Below are 8486 nucleotides of genomic sequence, written 5' to 3'. Positions count from 1 at the left end.
AATGCGGTCTTACCTCTCGGATAGAGATCTCTTCTGCTGTTAAAAATACTTTCTGAGCTTGCAGCGGGGGCCATAGTATTGCATTATCATTAACTAGTTTAGATTTATTGCCAAAATCCATAGCGAAACCCAAAGCTTGTTTTTGTACAATAACAATAACGAATTTCGTTCAGACAAAATTCTAATGGTTCATTCTTCATTCAAACTTCTCTGTAAGTGATGACATCTCTGTAAGTAATGACATCATAATGTACATTTATACTTTAATGACATGCTGATCTAGAGAGAGCCCTTGAAACAGGTAGGTACTGTACACGTACAAGGAGGGTGTAGAGAGGTTTAATGATGACATTGATGTAATTGATCGTATGCTTTATTTGGAGTCAGACTTTAGCATGAGGCCTCGCGTGTACGCCCATCAACACTTCATGAATGTTGTTGTATATTCTCACGATGTTATAAAAAAAAATGTGTTATGGCTTGTTATAAAATGGGTTCAAGAATGTAGCCAATTGGAAGCGCTGAAATGAGTCACGTGTGCGTGCATTAATTTTTACTATCATGCACGGCCTTGCAAAAAAGCGTAAAGTCACTGACGTCACAATGTTTACACTAGCAGTGCGCACTTAATCAGTTGTTACAAGTGCGTCGCGCGCTACCATACGCGCTGTCAATCCTGTAAACAACTTCTCGTTCGGGCTGCCAGCCGGCCTTTCTTGTGCACAACAATCATGTGGCGTACGTATACGCTTATACGTACAGTACTTACATGTGCGGGATTTCCGAGTGCGACGTGCGTATATGTTTGGGACGAACATCCTCGGACGTCTTGACCCACAAAGGTACGTGAAAAACGCTGACAAATGCCGTTAGTTTTCGAATTTTCGACCCATTTTATAAAACAAATGATGCACAGGATTATTTCGTGGCGTTAGTGGAGGCGTAGCTCACTCTCGGGTATTTACAATGTAGTGCAACATGCACTCGGCTTCGCCTCGTGCATGTTTCACAATTGTAAATACCCTCGAGTGACTATACGCCTACACTAACGCACTCTATCCTGTGCATCATTTGTATATTATAAAATGGGTTCAAGAATGTAGCCAATTGGAAGCGCTGAAATGAGTCACGTGTGCGTGTATTAATTTCTCACTAACATGCGCGGCCTGACGTCACAATGTTTACACTAGCAGTGCGCACTCAATCCGTTGTTACAAGTGCGTCGCGCGCTACTATACGCGCTGTCAATCCTGTAAACAACTTCTAGTTCGGGCTGCCGGCCGGCCTTTCTTGTGTGCATGTGTGGCGTACGTATACTCTTATACGTACAGTACTTACATGTGAGGGATTTCCGAGTGCGACGTGCGTAAATGTTTGGGACGAACATCTTCGGACATCGATTCTTGAGCGAGTGCTACATGTAGCTGACTGGTATTGACCCACAAAGGTACGTGAAAAATGCTGTTAGTTTTCGACCCATTTTATAAAACAAATGATGCACAGGATTATTTCGTGGCGTTAGTGGAGATGTAGCGCACTCGAGGGTATTTACAATTGTGAAACATGCACGAGGCGAACTAACGCACTCTATCCTGTGCATCATTTGTATATCATGCCTTTTGTTTGTCTTATCTGTTTTATGGATGTCTTTTTTAATCAATCACAGGGGCAAATTTTTCAACAGAAATTGTCCGGCATCGGATAAAAATTCACAAATTTGGAGCGATTAAGGCTTACATAGGTTATGAAGAAGTGACTATTTACCATTCTGATATACATGTAGAAGAAATTTCAGCCGTATTTTCGCCCAGTCGCTTTCTAGCGGCAGCTAAGCAAGTTCACGGTCAATGCTTAAGTTCAACGTTTACTATTTTGATTGTTGTTGTTTGGGCTGATCTTTTAATTTCGCTTTTCGTTTTGTTTAAATGTGGTTAGGCATTCTCGTGCCCCTCATGGGGAATTGAGGGTATAAGGTCTTTGTCAGCGGGTAAAATGTGGACTTCTCTGTTACATCCACAAGACTAGGACAATATAGGAGAAAAATGTAATTTATACGGGCAGTCTTGTCAAGAGAGCGGTGGTAGTTCAAGCGAAGAAAATTTTGGTGCCTGTTCCGATCCACATCGCTTCACACATTGGCAGATTCTCTGCAATTATTTTGTTTTCTTGTTTAGTGTCGATTTTAAGAGCTCAGACTAATAACTAGATGCTCTCCTAAGAATAACTTATGGCCTAGAGAGGACCTGACTATTGGTTTATTCAGCTCCCATAACCTCACAGTCAAATGCACATCGACCACGGAGCTGGCACATGAAATTGCGCAGCGTATGAGAGGCGAATGAAAATTTAACGAGGCGAAAAGAGTCTGGCTTCTACATAGAAGACCAAAACATTCACTCCACTAAACTTGACAACCGGGAAAATAATGAAGAATAATGGGCAATTCTGTGCAGCTACGTAAAATGCGGTACCCATCGCTGTGTAATCCCCCGGGCCTTTATCCCCGGCACGATTCGCGCGGTTTTCTTACAGACGACAGCTCTTCAGGCTCGATTACGATTCCATTGATTATCACCTGCGATGGACGATTGCATCCATCGAGAACGTATGAATATTTATCATGTTCATCACACACGAACTTGTTGCTGGCCAGCTCTCTTTCCCCCTCCCCCTCCTCTCTCTTCCCCTCACCACTGTAGGTTTGGATGTTCTCATTTTAAAGGGATGGTATAGTATTGGTTGAGGTGAGGATTCAGCTTTTTATAACTTTTTGCGAGATGCTTAAGAACCATTTTATGAAGTGGTTAAGAGCATACAATTCTAGAGAATTTAAAGTTTATTTAATGAAAATCAGTTCTGAAATGGCTGGGATATCAAAAAAAAAAATGGCTGAGACATAAAAAACCCAAAGTAAAACAAAGCGCTCCTAATAGGAGAGTCCCACTTTTAATTAGGATCGCTTTGTTTTGGATATCTCGGCTATTTCCAAACCAATTGTCATCAAATAAACTTTGAATTTCTCTTTGAATTATTGTTCTTTCACTTATCAGAAGGGGTTTCTCATTATCTCAAACTATCATCATCAAAATAAGAAATAAGTTGGAAACCTGCAGGCCCATCTCAACCGAAACTGCACCATCCCTTTAACTCACCCTTCCTTGTTCCTCGACTCACCTTTCATGAGAGATTTTTTTTTCAAATATATCTGCCCATCGAAAGCGACAAGAGCCCTCTCTCCCAAACTCAGATCCATTCATATGGAATATATAATATCATGAAAAGAATCTTGTCCATCGATCAGTGACAAAGAATCAATAGCTCGCGTTCTAGTTTTTTGATCGTGTAGTCGTAGTGACCAGTTGGGCCTTTTGCATGAAAGTTTACGCCAGATTGGTCAATCCTCCAATGCACCGACTCTTGTTGGTCAATTCCGAGTGCAACCGTTGTCAGAATTAAACCTCTTCCTTTCTTCTTCTTTTTTTCCTCACAGAGCTCGCTCGAATCGTGTGTGTGTGTGTGTGTGTGCTAGCCTCTCGACTAATTTCTTTAATCTATGTTACCCCTTTCACCAATGCGTCCCCCAATATTATTATCAGCATGAGAGAAATGTGGACGATTCAATGAAAATATTGTGTTCACAGGCTCTGAAAATAATCCGCACTTTTTTACGTAATTTGACAAACGAAAGCCTGGATGAGACATAATCATCATTATGGCAATTGTACATCGCGCAACCCCCAACCCCCCCCCCCCCCCCCCAGATAATCATTGATGAAAAGTGGGGGGGGGGGGGAGGGGGAGTGTTCTTTGACAACAGCATGGAAATAAGCTGCGTTATGATTTTTAAATTGCGTTCACAAACTCCCAATTCTGGTCGCCGTGTGGATACTATGTGGATAATCGCAGCGTCGAAATACTGTGGATTACTCTGGTCACGCTCTGACTAATCAAGTTGAAAAGGGTTTAATACCATTTGAATGTGGTCGTCTCATATTTTCTGTACACAGAGTGCATATGATCAGATCCAAATTCGGAGATGTGCGAAATCGTAAAAAAAAAAAAAAAAGTCAGCCGGTCAGTAAAACAAGGTTGGTCAAAGGATATGACTTTGTAGCACAAAGGCATGATTTCTTTACCGTCAATGCCTGGTATACTCCTAAATATGTTTTAGTTTCAGTTAAATTTCCATCTTTTAGCACTGAGCGGTGATATCAATAGATCCCACCTTATCAAACTTCTTATATAAAATGTTAAATATTTTCGAAAGATTTCGTATTTCTGCCTACACTTAATTCACAGAATGGAACCATTTCCCACGTGGACATTCTTTCACAGCAAACATATTTAACTACCAAAATCGAATAAAAAAGAAATGTATACCAAAAAGCAACTTAAAAGCGTTAATAAGTTTCGTGTCAAGTGTCCAAATTCAAATTATTTGATGATGACTTTAATCTTGACATTTGCTGTCGTGGACATCAATCAATGTTTTGAGTTTTCTGCTTCTCTGTTTTGGATTTATTGCAATTAATATGTCACTATGTATTGTTGTTTTTTTTGGGTTTTTTTTTTTTTTGGGGGGGGGGCATATCTCCGCTAAGCGGTCATTTATGGTAAACTAATGTTTTATCATTACGAATGCACGTGTTTGTGAACGTGCTCAACTTAATATCCAGTGTCCCTTTGTCTATGGTTATGTTAATATCTTTCCATATACATTTAATTCATATCACCTTCCTAAACACGCAAGGACGTTTAGGGTGTTTATTTTCCTCATCAGTCAAATCCCACGTGAATTTGTGTGAGTGTTTCCAATACAAAGTCATGCTATTAACACTGTATCATTATTCCATCTCAACACATTATCACATTGCGCAATTGGCCGCGAACTATTCACCCCAAAATTGGAATTACTTAATCAATATGAAGGTAATGATAATGATTGGAAAAAAAATGAAATGAAATGAAATGAAGGGGAAGCATGTTCGCAATCATACCAGTGTGGCTCGTTGAGGCGCATTATGATGCCGATGGTGTGTGTTTTTTTTTTTTTTAATATGTTCCGCAATATGCCACGCTCTCACTCGAGGCGACATTTGTAAATGTGTAATGTTATGGTATAAACACATAGATATACACACTTCCTTGCTATAAAAAAGAACGCCTACCACAATATCTTGCAATGTACCACAGGCTCCTTTTTTTTTCTCTCTCCCTCTTTTCAAAGTAAAAATAGCTTTAGTGATTCATGATATCCCTCCTGAATATTTATATCATCTAAGATATCGATATACTATGCATGTATGTATGCATGTCCACCTGCAAGACAGCTATAGATATATGCATACATACATACACACTGACATACACACACGCATGATTTACATACAACTTGTTTAAAGGAAAAGGATAGTCTCTCGTACAAAGTTAAATTTTGTCTTTCTATAAACGCTATTTTGATGTTATGCTCCACTTATCGCCTACTCCACTAGTATAAGCTTTAGCTTTATCTATACTTGTCTGAGGAAATATAATTCATCATAACTAAATGTGCAAAAACATATTTTCAATATAGAAAGAACTTTTCGATTCTTATTATTTGTAATGAATCAAGGAGATGCCATACTGGTTGTTTATTTCGTGAAAATAATATTTCCAAAATCAATGATTTGTATTGTTTGCAGTTAGAACAATTTATGTACAGTTCACCTGTCACTGTTTCTCTCTTGTATTCGAGTCCATGTTCATTAAAAACAAAACTGTCCACTCATATCCCACCGGGCAATCAAATGAATATCACTTATCCTTGACTAGGATTTTTGTTTTCAAAATATTTGCTTTATTTTTCTGGCCCTAAATTTTGGAGTTCACTTTATAACAGCACAAGAGAAACCATAAGTTTAAATACTTTCATTTTTAAGTTAAAAATCCTTTTCCCAGAAATTCATATAGAGCAGCATGAGTTATATATACTCTTGTAAGTCCTATTTTCAGTTCTTTTTCATCTGTCATTAATCTTCTTTTTCTTCTCGATACCATCTACACCTTGCTGAGCCCTTGTATCTCGTGCCTCAAGAGCGCTGTTACCCCCCCCCCTTCCTCAGCCCCTTTTCCTTTCCTCTTCAGTGTCTTTCTGATATTCCTTCCACGATAATCATTCTTTCCGTAAATATGTACAAACTTCGCCATTTAGAGGTCTTCTATCTCCATCCTTCTTATAACTCATCACTCATATGCTTATAACTTAATTCTCATCAAAGATATATTGTACCTCGGGTTTTTTTACTTTGATAATTTGCTGATATTTCTTTCCTTTCAATTTTATTCACGCTGTACGTGGGTTCTATTGATTATGTTGGGGATGGAGAGAAAAGAATAAACATGAATTTAAACTTGAACTTAAATCTGTCTCCGAGCATTGCACTCCCTGTGACAGGTCCTTGAATTCGTAATTTCCTTGTCAGACAAGGTCATATTTTCAAATGTTACCCAAGCCATGTCACAAGGCATTATCTTCAAATATTACCCCAGCCATACCATGCAGGCAAGGGTTATATTCAAAGATTAGCCCCCCCCCCCCCCCCCCCGTAGCCATGTCATATACAAGGCATGAATATCTTACGTTCCTCAGCCTCAGTCATGCCAAGTAATGCAGTATCAACAAATATTAGCTCAACACTGACAGGCAAGGCCTTATAAGATTATTTCTTCCATTATGCCCAAATATTCAAGCTCGTTTAAGTCTTTGCTTAATAATTGTGCAGTCAACTAGTTTTGGTTACTCGGGGCATGTGGGCAAGCTGACTCTGAGCACCTGTAGCCTACAGCAGTTGCTCGTGTATGTATACATCTGGGCAAGGGGGGGGGGGGGCAATAGAATAAAAAAACCTAACCTCTAACATCTTCGTTCGGGAAGGGATTCGAATCCAAGAGATTCCCGGCTAATTCTCTACTTGTATATCGGATATCGCAGTTCTGCCAAGTATAATTTTTGGCATCCATGCTCCTAATTTTCATTCGTCTTATTAGCAAAACCCGTCCATCTCAACCACCAAGTCTGAAGTCATTTATTGTACAGCATCATAATCTGCAGATCCTGTACAACAGGTATTGTATATTTGAGATATAACAGTGTTGAGTACAGCAACGCTTTATCGCTACAAGACATTAATGTATGATAGACAGCTGAACTTCGTAAATTCATGTATTAAAAGCGGTATATTCCTTTCCTTTCCTATCCGTGCTCATCGACGATATACCAGCCGAGTGCATGCTATGGAAGGGCAAGGTCATAAGATATTCTAGGCTAGTTGCAATAACTCTAATGGAAGCCTTCACGTTAAAAGCGAAGAATTTCGAGCTCAGTGATATTAACATTGCAGTATATTGAGCATATTGTCAACGCGCGCTCCGACTTGTTGGGCTGGGAGACATCGCAGGCCACTATCGCCTGTAGAATATTGTACACGGCGAAAGCAACGTTCCGGTGCCAATGGACTCCTATAATCAGACAACATTCAATCAGAAATCGGAGGCGAATAATGCTTTACAACAGAAGAATTAAAAGATACTCACCAATCTCGGGTGGAAACTGGGGTACACAGAAAAGTGATTCTCGTCCGATACACGGCTCCTACAACCGCAGACGGATATCCTTGTGCAAACTTTCTCCTCCGACACGGGTTTATGTCTCGTATCGCATGTACGATGCAGGAAGCGGAGGTGTAGGTAGAAGGCTACCTACTACTACGGTAGACTGGAAAACCTACCCCTGCTCGTGGGGGGAAAATGTACGGGGGGGGGGGGGTGTGCAGATTCGAAGGATGTGACACAGTGGTGTCGCTAGGTTAAACGTTGCTAGGGGATCGCACTCTACTCGCTGGATGAAAGATTTCGCTGATTGGTGTCAACCTGAGTGGAAAGCAACTATCCGTGTATCTCCGTGTATGTATCCTCTCCGTCTGTCTGTCTGTCTCTCTCCCTCCCTCCCTCTATCTATCTATCTATCTATCTATCTATCTATTTATCTATCTATCTATACTCTATCTATCTATCTGTCTTTCTATCTATCTATCTATCTATCTACCCTATCTATCTACCCTATCTATCTATCTATCTATCTATCTATCTTTCTGTCTATCTATCTATCTATCTATCTATTTATCTATCTATCTATCTATACTCTATCTATCTATCTATCTATCTATCTATCTATCTACCCTATCTATCTACCCTATCTATCTATCTATCTATCTATCTATCTATCTTTCTGTCTATCTATCTATCTATCTATCTATCTATCTATTTATTTATCTATCTATCTATCTACCCTATCTATCTACAGTGTATCTATCTATCTATCTTTCTGTCTATCTATCTATCTGTCTATCTATCTATCTATCTATCTATCTATCTATCTCTCTGTGTCTGTATGTCTTTATCTATCTCACTTTCTGTCTGTATGTCTATCTGTCGGTATGTCTTTC

Source organism: Diadema antillarum, unplaced genomic scaffold (genome assembly GCF_040938485.1).
Source record: "Diadema antillarum isolate AM-2024a unplaced genomic scaffold, OU_Dant_1.0 scf00000225, whole genome shotgun sequence".
Taxonomy (NCBI): Eukaryota; Metazoa; Echinodermata; class Echinoidea; order Diadematoida; family Diadematidae; genus Diadema; species Diadema antillarum.
The sequence above is the reverse complement of the archived record's forward strand: the minus strand, read 5'-3'. Positions refer to the sequence as shown.